General features: G+C 49.6%; 1 pseudogene; it reads right to left on the reverse strand.

Moving 5' to 3' along the window:
• Positions 1 to 202: 202 nt before the first annotated feature.
• LOC140722013 (uncharacterized) lies at positions 203 to 12,157 on the reverse strand (annotated as a pseudogene).

Genomic DNA, 12,157 nt, shown 5'->3' on the forward strand with positions numbered 1-12,157 from the left:
GAGGAAGTAAATGGGAGTGTATAGAACTTCCCTCGCTTGCAAGGATATGTTCCGGGGGGGGGGGGGGGAATTAGTGGGAAGGGACGAATGGAATCCTTGTGGAAAGCAGGACGTTGGGGGTGGGGCTGGGGAGGTAAAGATAGGAAGCCAGGAAGCTGTTTAGTCAAGACAACCGTACAAATCGGGAGGTTTATAAAAAATGTCAGCTCCTGTGAATGTGTTTGGTGAGCCCATAGTCGGTGTCTTCCTCGGGTCCACTGTCATCTGAATCTGCCAGGGTGGATGGTGGAGGGTTTTACAGAGATGACAAGTGGAGTAGGGGTCAGACGGGTTCACAGAATGGTGATGGGTGTAGGTGTAGAAGGGCTGTCACAGATGGCGGAGGCTACACGGATCGGAGATGTTAACAGAAATGGAGAGAGCTGTAGGGTTTGGAACCATTTTCACAGAGAGCGAGTGGTGTAGCAATGTTTCTCCACCACTGGGGGAATGCACTTCACTTCTACCATTTTTGTCTGTAACCAGCTGGAACCTGTATTGTATCAGAGAGCTTTGCTAATAATGTTCGTGCATCACGATGCTGATGGTACCTGAGCACTCGACTGCAGACCGGCAGCTGTGTCACTGGGAAAATGCTGAACACGCTGATTAAGCAGACAAACAGAATGCACCCTGACCTTGAACTTGTGTCCGAAGCAGTGAATGTACACGCTTGTGCTTTTTTGGAGAACAGCTATTACTCGCTCTTGTGCCGGTCTTCCCTCGCTGCAAGTAAAAATAAGCGCTGTTATGACTGATACACTCTTTTGAGTTAATTGTTGGTCATAAGACAAAGTGAAAAGGTGCTGGACACCACCTCCTACCCAGACACCCAATCATACCTGCACCTTACTCCCCACGGCTTCGCCATCTCACCACTACACCGCAAGTCATAGGAACTGAAATACTCATTCCATTCATTGAGTCTTCTCCACCATTCGATCATGGCTATAGGACTTTCCCTCTAAACCCCATTCTGCTGCTTTCTACCTTTCACCTTCAACAGCCTTATTAATCAGCAACCCATCATTTACTTACTTAAAGCCTGTTACGCCGCTGGTGTTTAGGACAGCAACGAAGAGGTTCACCAGGATGTGTCTGGATTAGAGGCATGAGCTGCCGTGTAAGGAGAGTTCTGACAAACTTGGGCTGTTTTCTCTGGAGTGGAGGAGAATCAGGGTGACCTGAGAGAACTTGATCAGAATAAGAGAGGGATAGAGAGAGTAGATAGCCACCATTTTTTAACCGTCCGTGTCAAAATGTCTAAGCCCAGACAGCATGCATTTGGAGAGATGAGGGAGCTGTGGAATTCATTGCCACGGACGGCTCAGAGGCCAAGTCATCAGGTTTAGTTAAAACAGAATTTGATCAGTACTTGATTAGTAAGGGTGTCAAAGGTCATGGGGGAAGGCAGGAGAATGGGGTTGAGAAGGAAAATAACAGACACTGGGACAGGTACAGAAAGAGGAAACTTTAGAGTGAGACATGTCAAGGACAGACAGATGGGACAGACTCAGATAGGGTTCTTGTCCAGCACGGAGCAGTGGGGCTGAATACCGGTTCGTTTTCCACTCTCGGACCTTCACTGAGACCATTTCTCATCAGTACACGTTTTACAAACAATACGTATCATTGATCAAGTTCAACATAAATTTATTATCAAAGTGTGTGAACAAAATGCTATCAAACAATTAATTTCTTTTCTTCTTGACAAGGCAACTCAATGCTCACCCCCAGCCTGGGGTAGGGAATGGGACCAATTCCAGAGGGGGAGGAGTGGGTGAGTCTGGGACTTTGTGAAGGAGCCCTAACTCCATCCTCCTCATTCCCCTTTTCCCTTCTCACTCCCCTCCCTCCCACTCCACTGCATGTGTTTGTGTGTGAGAGACCTGCCTGCCCAGTCACATACCATCAGCGATGTGCGCTTCCCCCAACACACTCACACTCCTCTGTACACAGCAATTCTCACCAGCTCAGAAGATCCAAAAATCTTATACTCTCCCTCCTGCACCAACTCCTTAGCCACGTGTTAAACAGTTTATTCTTCCTCTTCCTGGCCCGTGGCACAGATGGCAGTCCTGAGGTCACAGCCCTGGACGAGCAGCCATTTAACTTAGCAGCACACTCCCTGAACTGCCTTTGAGAAGCTCGTTACTCGACCACCCTATATCATTGTTACCCACATGGACCACGACCTTCACTGTTCATCCTCCCGGGAAATGCTGAGCACTCGACCGGAGATGTCACAGACCCGAGCACACAGGAGGCAACATGTCATCCTGGAATCTCATTCTCACCCACAGAACATCCAGTCAGTTCCCTGAGCTGCTGAATCACCTCTGACCACAGCTCACCTCTTCTCCATCCTTCCCTTCTCAGCCTCAGAGCCAGAGAGACCCTGTTGCTGTGACTTTCCTTTACCTGGTCATCCCCACCATCCCCGACAGTATCTAAATTGATATCTGTGTTGTTCAGGGGGATGGACACAGGGGTAAACTGCACTCGCTGTTTCCCCCTTCCCCTTCCTGTCACCCAGTTTCCGATGCCGTGCACCTTCGGTTCAACTACCTCTCTATATGTCCTATCACCCCTTCGGCCTCCCGAATGATCTGGAGTTCATCCAGTTCCAGGTCCAACTCCGTAATGTGGATTGTTCGGAGCTGAAGCTGGAAGCCCTTCTCACAGGTGTAGTTATCAGGGACACAGGAGGGTCCCCTGCCTTCCCACATCCCGCAAAGGAGCTTTCCACTATCCCGCCTGTCATCTCCACTGTTCTAACTGAGCAAATGTTAAGATAAAAATTCTAGTTCCATCATGATTTTGCCTTCTCTGATTGAATGTGGATCAGTATGTGAATGCCTTCCCACAGTCTGAGCAGGTGACCACCCTCCCCACAGTGTGAACCCACCACTGTCTCTGCAGTGTGGATCAGTGTGTGAATGCCTTCCCACAGTCTGAGCAGGTGACCACCCTCCCCACAGTGTGAACCCACCACTGTCTCTGCAGTGTGGATCAGTGTGTGAATGCCATCCCACAGTCAGAGCAGGTGCCAACCCACCACACAGTGTGAACCCACCACTGTCTCTGCAGTGTGGATCAGTGTGTGAATGCCGTCCCACAGTCTGAGCAGGTGACCACCCTCCCCACAGTGTGAACCCACCACTGTCTCTGCAGTGTGGATCAGTGTGTGAATGCCTTCCCACAGTCTGAGCAGGTGACCACCCTCCCCACAGTGTGAACCCACCACTGTCTCTACAGTGTGGATCAGTGTGTGAATGCCTTCCCACAGTCAGAGCAGGTGCCAACCCACCACACAGTGTGAACCCACCACTGTCTCTGCAGTGTGGATCAGTGTGTGAATGCCGTCCCACAGTCTGAGCAGGTGACCACCCTCCCCACAGTGTGAACCCACCACCGTCTCTGCAGTGTGGATCAGTGTGTGAATCCCTTCCCACAGTCTGAGCAGGTGACCACCCTCCCCACAGTGTGAACCCACCACTGTCTCTGCAGTGTGGATCAGTGTGTGAATCCCTTCCCACAGTCTGAGCAGGTGACCACCCTCCCCACAGTGTGAACCCACCACTGTCTCTGCAGTGTGGATCAGTGTGTGAATGCCTTCCCACAGTCTGAGCAGGTGACCACCCTCCCCACAGTGTGAACCCACCACTGTCTCTGCAGTGTGGATCAGTGTGTGAATGCCTTCCCACAGTCTGAGCAGGTGACCACCCTCCCCACAGTGTGAACCCACCACTGTCTCTGCAGTGTGGATCAGTGTGTGAATGCCTTCCCACAGTCTGAGCAGGTGACCACCCTCCCCACAGTGTGAACCCACCACTGTCTCTGCAGTGTGGATCAGTGTGTGAATGCCTTCCCACAGTCTGAGCAGGTGACCACCCTCACCACAGTGTGAACCCACCACTGTCTCTGCAGTGTGGATCAGTGTGTGAATGCCTTCCCACAGTCTGAGCAGGTGACCACCCTCCCCACAGTGTGAACCCACCACTGTCTCTGCAGTGTGGATCAGTGTGTGAATGCCTTCCCACAGTCTGAGCAGGTGACCACCCTCACCACAGTGTGAACCCAGCACTGTCTCTGCAGTGTGGATCAGTGTGTGAATGCCTTCCCACAGTCTGAGCAGGTGACCACCCTCACCACAGTGTGAACCCAGCACTGTCTCTGCAGTGTGGATCAGTGTGTGAATGCCTTCCCACAGTCAGAGCAGGTCAACATCCTCTCACTGCTGAAAACAGTCCGGTGTGTCGGTAGGTGAGATGAAAGTGTGAATCCCTTCTGACAATCTGAGGAAGGTGAACAGTTTCTCCCGAGTGTGAACTAACTGATGCTCCTTCAGTTGAGATGGCTGAATGAATCCCTTCCCACAGTCTGAGCAGTCGAATAACTTCTGCTCACTGTGAACCTGTTGATGTTTTTTAAAATGAGATGATTGAGTGAATCCCTTCCCACATTCAGAGCAGATGAACGGCCTTTCCCCAGTGTGAACAAACCGGTGTCTCTGCAGCATGGATGACTGAGTGAATCCCTTCCCACATTCGGAGCAAGTGAATGGCCTGTCCCACGCGTGGACTAACTGATGGGTCAGCAGAGAAGATGACTGGGAGAATCCCTTCCCACAGTCGGAGCAGATGAATGGCCTGTCTCCAGTGTGAACTCGCTAGTGTGTCTGTAGCATGGATGACAGAGTGAATGCCTTCCCACAGTCTGAGCAGGTGAACGGCCTCTCCCCAGTGTGAAGCCGCTGGTGTTCCAGTAGGTGAGATGATCGACTGAATCTTGTCCCACATTCAGAGCAGCAGAACGGCTTCTCCCCAGTGTGAACTTGCTGGTGGGTGTCTCTGTAGCATGCATGACCGAGTGAAACCGTTCCCACAATCTGAGCAGGTGGACAGCCTCTCCCCAGTGTGAATTCGTTGATGCATTTTCAAGTCAGATGACTGTGTGAATTCTTTCCCACAGTCTGAGCAGCTGAATGGCTTCTCCCCAGTGTGAATTCTTTTGTGCTTCAAAAATGTAGATGACCGAGTGAATCCCCTCCCACATTCAGAGCAGGTGAATGGTTTCTCCCCAGTGTGAACTCGCTGCTGTACCTTCAGTTGAGAAGACCAAGTGAATTTACTCCCACAGTCAGAGCACGTGAAAGGCCTCTGCCTTGTGTGGACTAACTGGTGTCTCAGTAGGTGTGCTGACTGAGTAAATCCCTTCCCACAGTCGGAACAGGTGAATGGCCTCTCCCCAGTGTGAACTCACTGTTGTCTCTGTAGTGTGGATGAGCGAGTGAATCCCTTCCCACAATCTGAGCAGGTGAATGGCCTCTCCCCGGTGTGAATCCGGTAGTGCTTCACAAGGGTGGATAACCGAGTGAATCCCTTTCCACAGTCTAAGCACGTGAATGGCCTCTCCCCAGTGTGAACTCGCTGTTCTCTCTGTAGTGTGGATGAGTGAGTGAATCCCTTCCCACAGTCTGAGCACGTGAATGACCTCTCCCCAGTGTGAACTCGCTGTAGTCTCTGTAGTGTGGATGAGTGAGTGAATCCCTTCCCACAGTCGGAACAGGTGAATGGCCTCTCCCCAGTGTGAACTCACTGTAGACTCTGTAGTGTGGATGAGCGAGTGAATCTCTTCCCACAGTCGGAACAGGCGAATGGCCTCTCCCCAGTGTGAACTCACTGTTGTCTCTGTAGTGTGGATGAGCGAGTGAATCCCTTCCCACAACCTGAGCAGGTGAACGGCCTCTCCCCGGTGTGAACTCGCTGTTGTCTCTGTAGTGTGGATGAGCGAGTGAATCCCTTCCCACAGTCTGAGCACATGAATGGCTTCTCCCCAGTGTGAACTCGCTGTTGTCTCTGTAGTGTGGATGAGTGAGTGAATCCCTTCCCACAGTCTGAGCACGTGAATGACCTCTCCCCAGTGTGAACTCGCTGTAGTCTCTGTAGTGTGGATGAGTGAGTGAATCCCTTCCCACAGTCTGAGCACGTGAATGACCTCTCCCCAGTGTGAACTCGCTGTTGTCTCTGTAGTGTGGATGAGCGAGTGAATCCCTTCCAATCGTCTGAGCAGGTGAACGGCATCTTCTCAGAATGAACTCGCTGGTGTTCGTTCAGTTGAGATGATTGAGTGAATCTTTTCCCACATTCAGAGCAGGTGAATGGCTGTGTGTGAACCTGCTGGTGTCACAGTTGAGTGTGTGAATGCCTTCCCACCGTCCGAGCAGGTCAATATCCCCTCACTGGTGTATTTTTGGATATATCTTCAGCCTCGATGATAGATTGAATTGCTTCCCAGTCAGAACAGGTGGAGCATCTCTCTGTGCTGTGAACTTGCTGATGTATCTTCAGGCTGGATGACAGAGTAATTCCCCTCCCACACACAGAGTGGGTGAATGGCCTCTCGCCTCTGTGAACTCACTGGAGTGTCTGCGGGTAGGCTGTGAGTGTGTTCTCAGCACCCCAGTTCCAGTGGATTTCACTGAGTTACAACAGAAAACTTCATTTCAGACACAAAATACATTTCCAGCCGGCATGAGATTAACTCTTCATCTCCAAGGATCGATAACAGATGTGTTTGTCTTGCAAAGAAAGTATTTCATCACTTCTTATATATCTGGACACAGACAGCAAAACTGACATGTTGAGATTCCCGTGCACAAGTGTTCTGCCATTTCAAACCTGTAAAAATATTTGAAAGGACATCAGTGGGTGAAGCAGAATATTTCAGGTGAGGTTTTAGTCTGTCAGGAGCTCTGGCATCACAATGTTATGAAGTTCATCTCACGTTGGAGCTGAAGGGCTTGTACTGTGCTATAAATTTCTATATACAGCTACAAACTCCTCATCTTCTGACAAGTTATATATCAGGCATTCTGACTAACCAACAAATTCTCTGCCTGTATGAGAATAGGGGATTTCTGCCCTCAATTAACTTGTGAGTTGCCTCAATTTGACTCTGTCCATTTGATGTTATTTCAAGTTCTTGTCACGCCCCACAGCACTACAAAAGAGCACTTGTTATTACATGTCTGATCCTCTCGATTTTCTAATGACTTTGATCCCCTCCCAACAAGCGCTTGACAGTGATGAACCCATCGATGGCAATACTAACGAACATGAAGGGGATGGTAGTGGTTATTCTCATTGGAATGTGGTAATTTTGCGATGCGAAAGCCACAAGTCTCTTGTCATCGATGACAAAGGTGTTTCATACCGTTATTTACCCAGAGAGAACTAAAGCTGATGGAAGGATTTTTTTTTGCCAAACAGCACTAATTGACATTTTCACTGACTAGAAGGTAGACACTTCATCGGAGATTAACTGGGAAATATACTTTTGTTCCGAGTCCCTAATGCTTGGATTCACATCGTTGGAGTTCGGCAGTGTTTGGGGGATACATCCGCTCCAATTTTCTCCGACTGTACGAGGACAACGTCGATAGTGCTCCGCATGGCTGCCTCTTTACCCAGAAGCCCCCACGAACTAAAAACCGATCTATCCGCCATCCAAGGAAGGCCAGCGAAGGCGAGGCGCATGCGCCACAACAGTCACCAGCCGAAATCTCTCTGGGGCTGAAAAAGACGGAAAAGACCGTGATCTGCCCAGGGGTGTAGGAGTAGTGCGGGCCGGGCTCACAGTAATTGTTCTTCAATCGTGGTTCAAACGCTGATGATTAATGCCCATCCGGAGCCCCCTCTTACCCGCGCCGAACCTCCTGAGCCTCTCGTCTACTGAGCGCATGCGCGATATCCGGGATCAGCTCAGTCCTTTACGCATGCGCATCAGATTCCGCGTTGCAATTTCTATCATTTTGGCAGCATCATTGAAAAACACACCAAGAAGTGTGCACACTTAACTCAAAATCAAATGTAGAATGAATAATAATGTACCAATTTTCAATAATAATATAGGAAATATTAAAGCAGAGACTATGATGTCTGAACTGTTGTATACGCTTATTCTGTAACAATCCTTCTGACAGCAGAGTTTATTCAAACAGATGATCCGCTGCTTGTTCAGTAGGTCATGCAGAGGATGTGCCAGATTGTCCATAATGAATAGCAGTATGTTTCCTGACCTGCGCTCCACCACGTCAACCTTTTTGATGAGTTTGTTCAGTCTTTTTCCATCACCAAGTACCAATGCTGCTCCACCAACATAAGGCAGCAAAGAGGACGGCACTCTCTGCAACTGACTGGTAAAAGATCTCCAACATCCTGCTGCAGACAGTCCTCTGCGCTCCGACTCCCGCCCGTCTCTCATGCACCCAACTACCGCAGAGTCATCAGAGAACTTCTGCAAGTGGCCAGACTCAGAGTCGTACTGAAAGTCTGAGGTGTACAGTGTGAACAGAAACGGAGACAGGACAGTCCCTTGTGGGGCTCCAGTGACACTCACCTCCACCTCAGGCAGAGAACCACCCAGCGGTACAAACTGGGAGTCTATCAGTCAGGTAGTCAGTGATCCAGGAGAGAGTGGATTTGTCTACGCCCATCCTTTGCAGCTTCTTGCTCAGAACGTGATTGGGTTGTATTGAAGGCGGAAGAGAAATCAACAAATGTGGTGCTCACAATGCCACCAGCATTGTCCAGGTGTGAGCAAGCTCGCTTCAACAGGCAGACGGTGGCATCATCCGCTCCCACAAGAAGCTGCTTGGCAAACCGGAGAGTGTCCAATGAAGATCTCAACTGTGGCCCAGCACCGGCCACTCCAGCCCCTTCATCGCATGAGATGTTAGGGCAATTGGTCTGTAGTCATAAAGACCCGATTTAGTCGCCTCCTTGGGTGGAGGAACTAAGCAAGAAGTCTTCCACGGCACCAGTATCTCTTCCAGACTCAGACTCAAATTGTAAAGGTGCTACAAAATACCAGACAGGTGGCTCGCACTGCCCTTCAGTACCCTGGGGCTGGTACCGTCTGGGCCAGCAGTCTCTAGTCTCTCCAGCCCCTTCTCGGTCAATTATGGATAACTCTGAACATCCTCTACATAGCACCATCCAGAGACAGAGAAGCAGTTTAAGCGACAGGTTACTATCGATGCAATGCTCCTCAGACAGGATGAAGAGGTCAATACTCCCCAATGCCATTAGGCTTTACAATTCTACCGCCAGGACTTAAGAACTTTTTAAAAGCTATTATTAATGCTTTTTGAGATAGTGATTTAGATGCATATCATATTTTTTACTGAGTTAAGTATTGTATGTAATTAGTTTTGCTACAACAAGTGTATGGGACATTGGAAAAAAAGTTGAATTTCCCCATGGGGATGAATAAAGTATCTATCTATCTATCTATCTATCTATCTATCTATCTATCTATCTATCTATCTATCTATCTATCTATCTATCTATCTATCTATCTATCTATCTATCTATCTATCTATCTATCTATCTATCTATCTATCTATCTATCTATCTATCTATCTATCTATCTATGTTAGGGCAATTGGTCTGTAGTCATAAAGACCCGATTTAGTCGCCTCCTTGGGTAGAGGAACTAAGCAAGAAGTCTTCCACGGCACCAGTATCTTTTCCAGACTCAGACTCAAATTGTAAAGGTGCTACAAAATACCAGACCGGTGGCTCGCACTGCCCTTCAGTACCCTGGGGCTGGTACCGTCTGGGCCAGCAGTCTTACCTTGCTCTAGTCTCTCCAGCTGTCCCTTCAATCTGCCTCGACGGCAGGGAGGGTGTGTGGTCTTGGCCAGTGGGACAGTGGACAGCAGTAGGTCCCCTGCTGAACCTGCTGAGAAAAACAAATCCACTTCATTGGCCCTGTCCAGGCAAGCCTCCGATCTTCCTTTCTTTAACCTTGAAGCCGGTGACCTGCTTCGTAGCCGACTACACGCCCGCTATGCTACCCTACTGGAGCTTGTACTCCAGCTTCCTCTTGTAGGGACCTTCAAACCTACCTCAGCCCTGCCCTCCGTTCGCCCCGTTCTCGCCTCAGTGCTTGTCTTGTCTCCACACCTGGAGGCTCTCTTCTCCTTATTCAGAGGTTCTTTCGGGTCGCTGGTGATCCGGGGCTTGTGGCTGAGGAAGCAACATATACAGCCCTGGCTGGCAAGATGGCGTTCTCGCAGAATTTGATGCAGCCCAGGGGGCTTCCCTTGGGAACATTACAAGAAGAGCATTTTTAGTTTTGGGTGCCTGTGTCCTCACCACTCTAGCAATATGGGTCTGTTGGATCATGCAATGTATCTTTCTCGGTAACCCCCCACCTCCGCTGTTCCAAAGCCTTCAGCTGATTTTAGCTTACACGATTTAATCACGTCTAAGCATTCTGTTCTGCCTGTTGCTTGATCATATATGAAGCACAATTATTACGATGCGAGAACCCTTTTTTTTACAGATGGATCAAAGGATAATTTTACCGGAAAATTTGCTGTGGTTGTTTTTGTGCCCGGATGATAGGTAACGATGAGGAAATGACTTACTGACCATTCACTGGCAGTCACAGCGGAACTGGTGGCCACCATCTTGGGCTGACAGAGGGTGGAGGAAAGTTTGTGCTGACGTGTGGCGATGTGAATGGGAAGCTGTATTGAAATGGCCGTCAGGAGATCCCGCCTGTGTTGGACAGAAGATAGGACCACGCCAAAGTGGTCTACACGTCTCCCTTTTGGCAGCTCGTCCCACACCACTGATCTCCCTCCTGGTACTTCTCCTTGCTACCGAACAATTGCCACACATCCGCCCCTACACCTCCTCTCTCTCTCACTACCATTCAGGGAGTGTTGTACACGTGAGGCCGCACTTCACCAGCGAGTGTGTTTGTGTCACGTACTGTATGCAGTGCTGCCGGTGGTGCCTGCAGCGAAGATGCAGCGAGATTATATTGGCGAGATGCAGCGAAGATCGGGAGGTCGCTCCACAAACACCTTCACTCTGTTAGCCAGGAAAAGCAGTAAGTTCCCACTTTTGAAAGCGTATATGTTTCCACATGTAATTGGCAAAGATGCTTTGGATATCTAAAACAGCTTTCAAATTGACGAAACAGCCTTGAGGTGTATTTTGTTCCAAATAAAAAACATCACGATTGAGGGAAGTAACCTTTCTTTCCTGTGACCAGAAACAAGTTGTTATTTGAGACCAATACTGAGCTGAGCTGCACACACTGAATAAGTCCTGTGAATTTGGAGATTTGACAGACTTACCAGATGGGGACAAAACAGTCTGTGGAATCACAGATAATAGGCTCAGAGACAGACAGCTCCGTGAGGAGAATGACTTGACGTTGCCAAAGGCTGTGGATATGTGTTGGACTGTGACAAGGAACGGGAAAACCCAAACACAGGACACCGGCACGGAGATAGAGTTGGGATGCAGACGAGGGCGTGAGCGTGGCTGGGGCTGAACGGCAAACAGGAGGGTGAGCGGAAAAGCAGCAGGCAGGCAAAACTTACCTTGACACAGGGCGTTGCTGGAGCTGAAGGGCAAACAGGAGACAGGCGGCAGGCAAAACTTAGCTTGACGGGAAGAGGCAGAGTTACACGGGTAAACCTCGGCACTGAAGTAAAACTTAGAATGCACAATCCGAGGCGGCTGGGAACGTGAATTACCACACTGGCTGACACAGCGACCTGGCGATGAGCGGATGCAAAGCCGGGGTATTTACGCTGCAGGTTTAGATGAGAATCAGGTGTGTCGCAACAAGGGGAATTAGGAGAATATGGGGGATTAACGGTTGGGACCGTGACACGGACAGCAGAGAGCACACGAGCACAAGCTGGGGAACTGCACAGGCCGAGGTGACAGTGCATACTATGAAAAAGGGGGGAGGCGGGCAGAACTCATGTTGTTACCCAAAGCAACAGAAAAGCAAAGAAATAAGGGCAGAATTAAGACGGCACCAAGTGGCTGCGAAAACGGCCTAATTCTTGCCTTTAATATCTCATTTTTCCCTTTTCAGGGTTGGTCGGGTTCTATCGAGGCCCTGAGCTGCCAGTGGCATTCGCAACCTATTTTCTTTTACGGTGGATGGGTTCCAGTTCCGGGTGCTCTTTGACCGACCGGTTTTTGACATTCTCCAGGCCCGCCTCCGGGGTGCGGAGCTGTGGATGCCTGATTTCAGGCTGGTGTTGCCGACAGTGGCGTCGCAGGATAGGGAACAT

The sequence above is a fragment of the Hemitrygon akajei genome, unplaced genomic scaffold, assembly GCF_048418815.1.
Source record: "Hemitrygon akajei unplaced genomic scaffold, sHemAka1.3 Scf000067, whole genome shotgun sequence".
Taxonomy (NCBI): Eukaryota; Metazoa; Chordata; class Chondrichthyes; order Myliobatiformes; family Dasyatidae; genus Hemitrygon; species Hemitrygon akajei.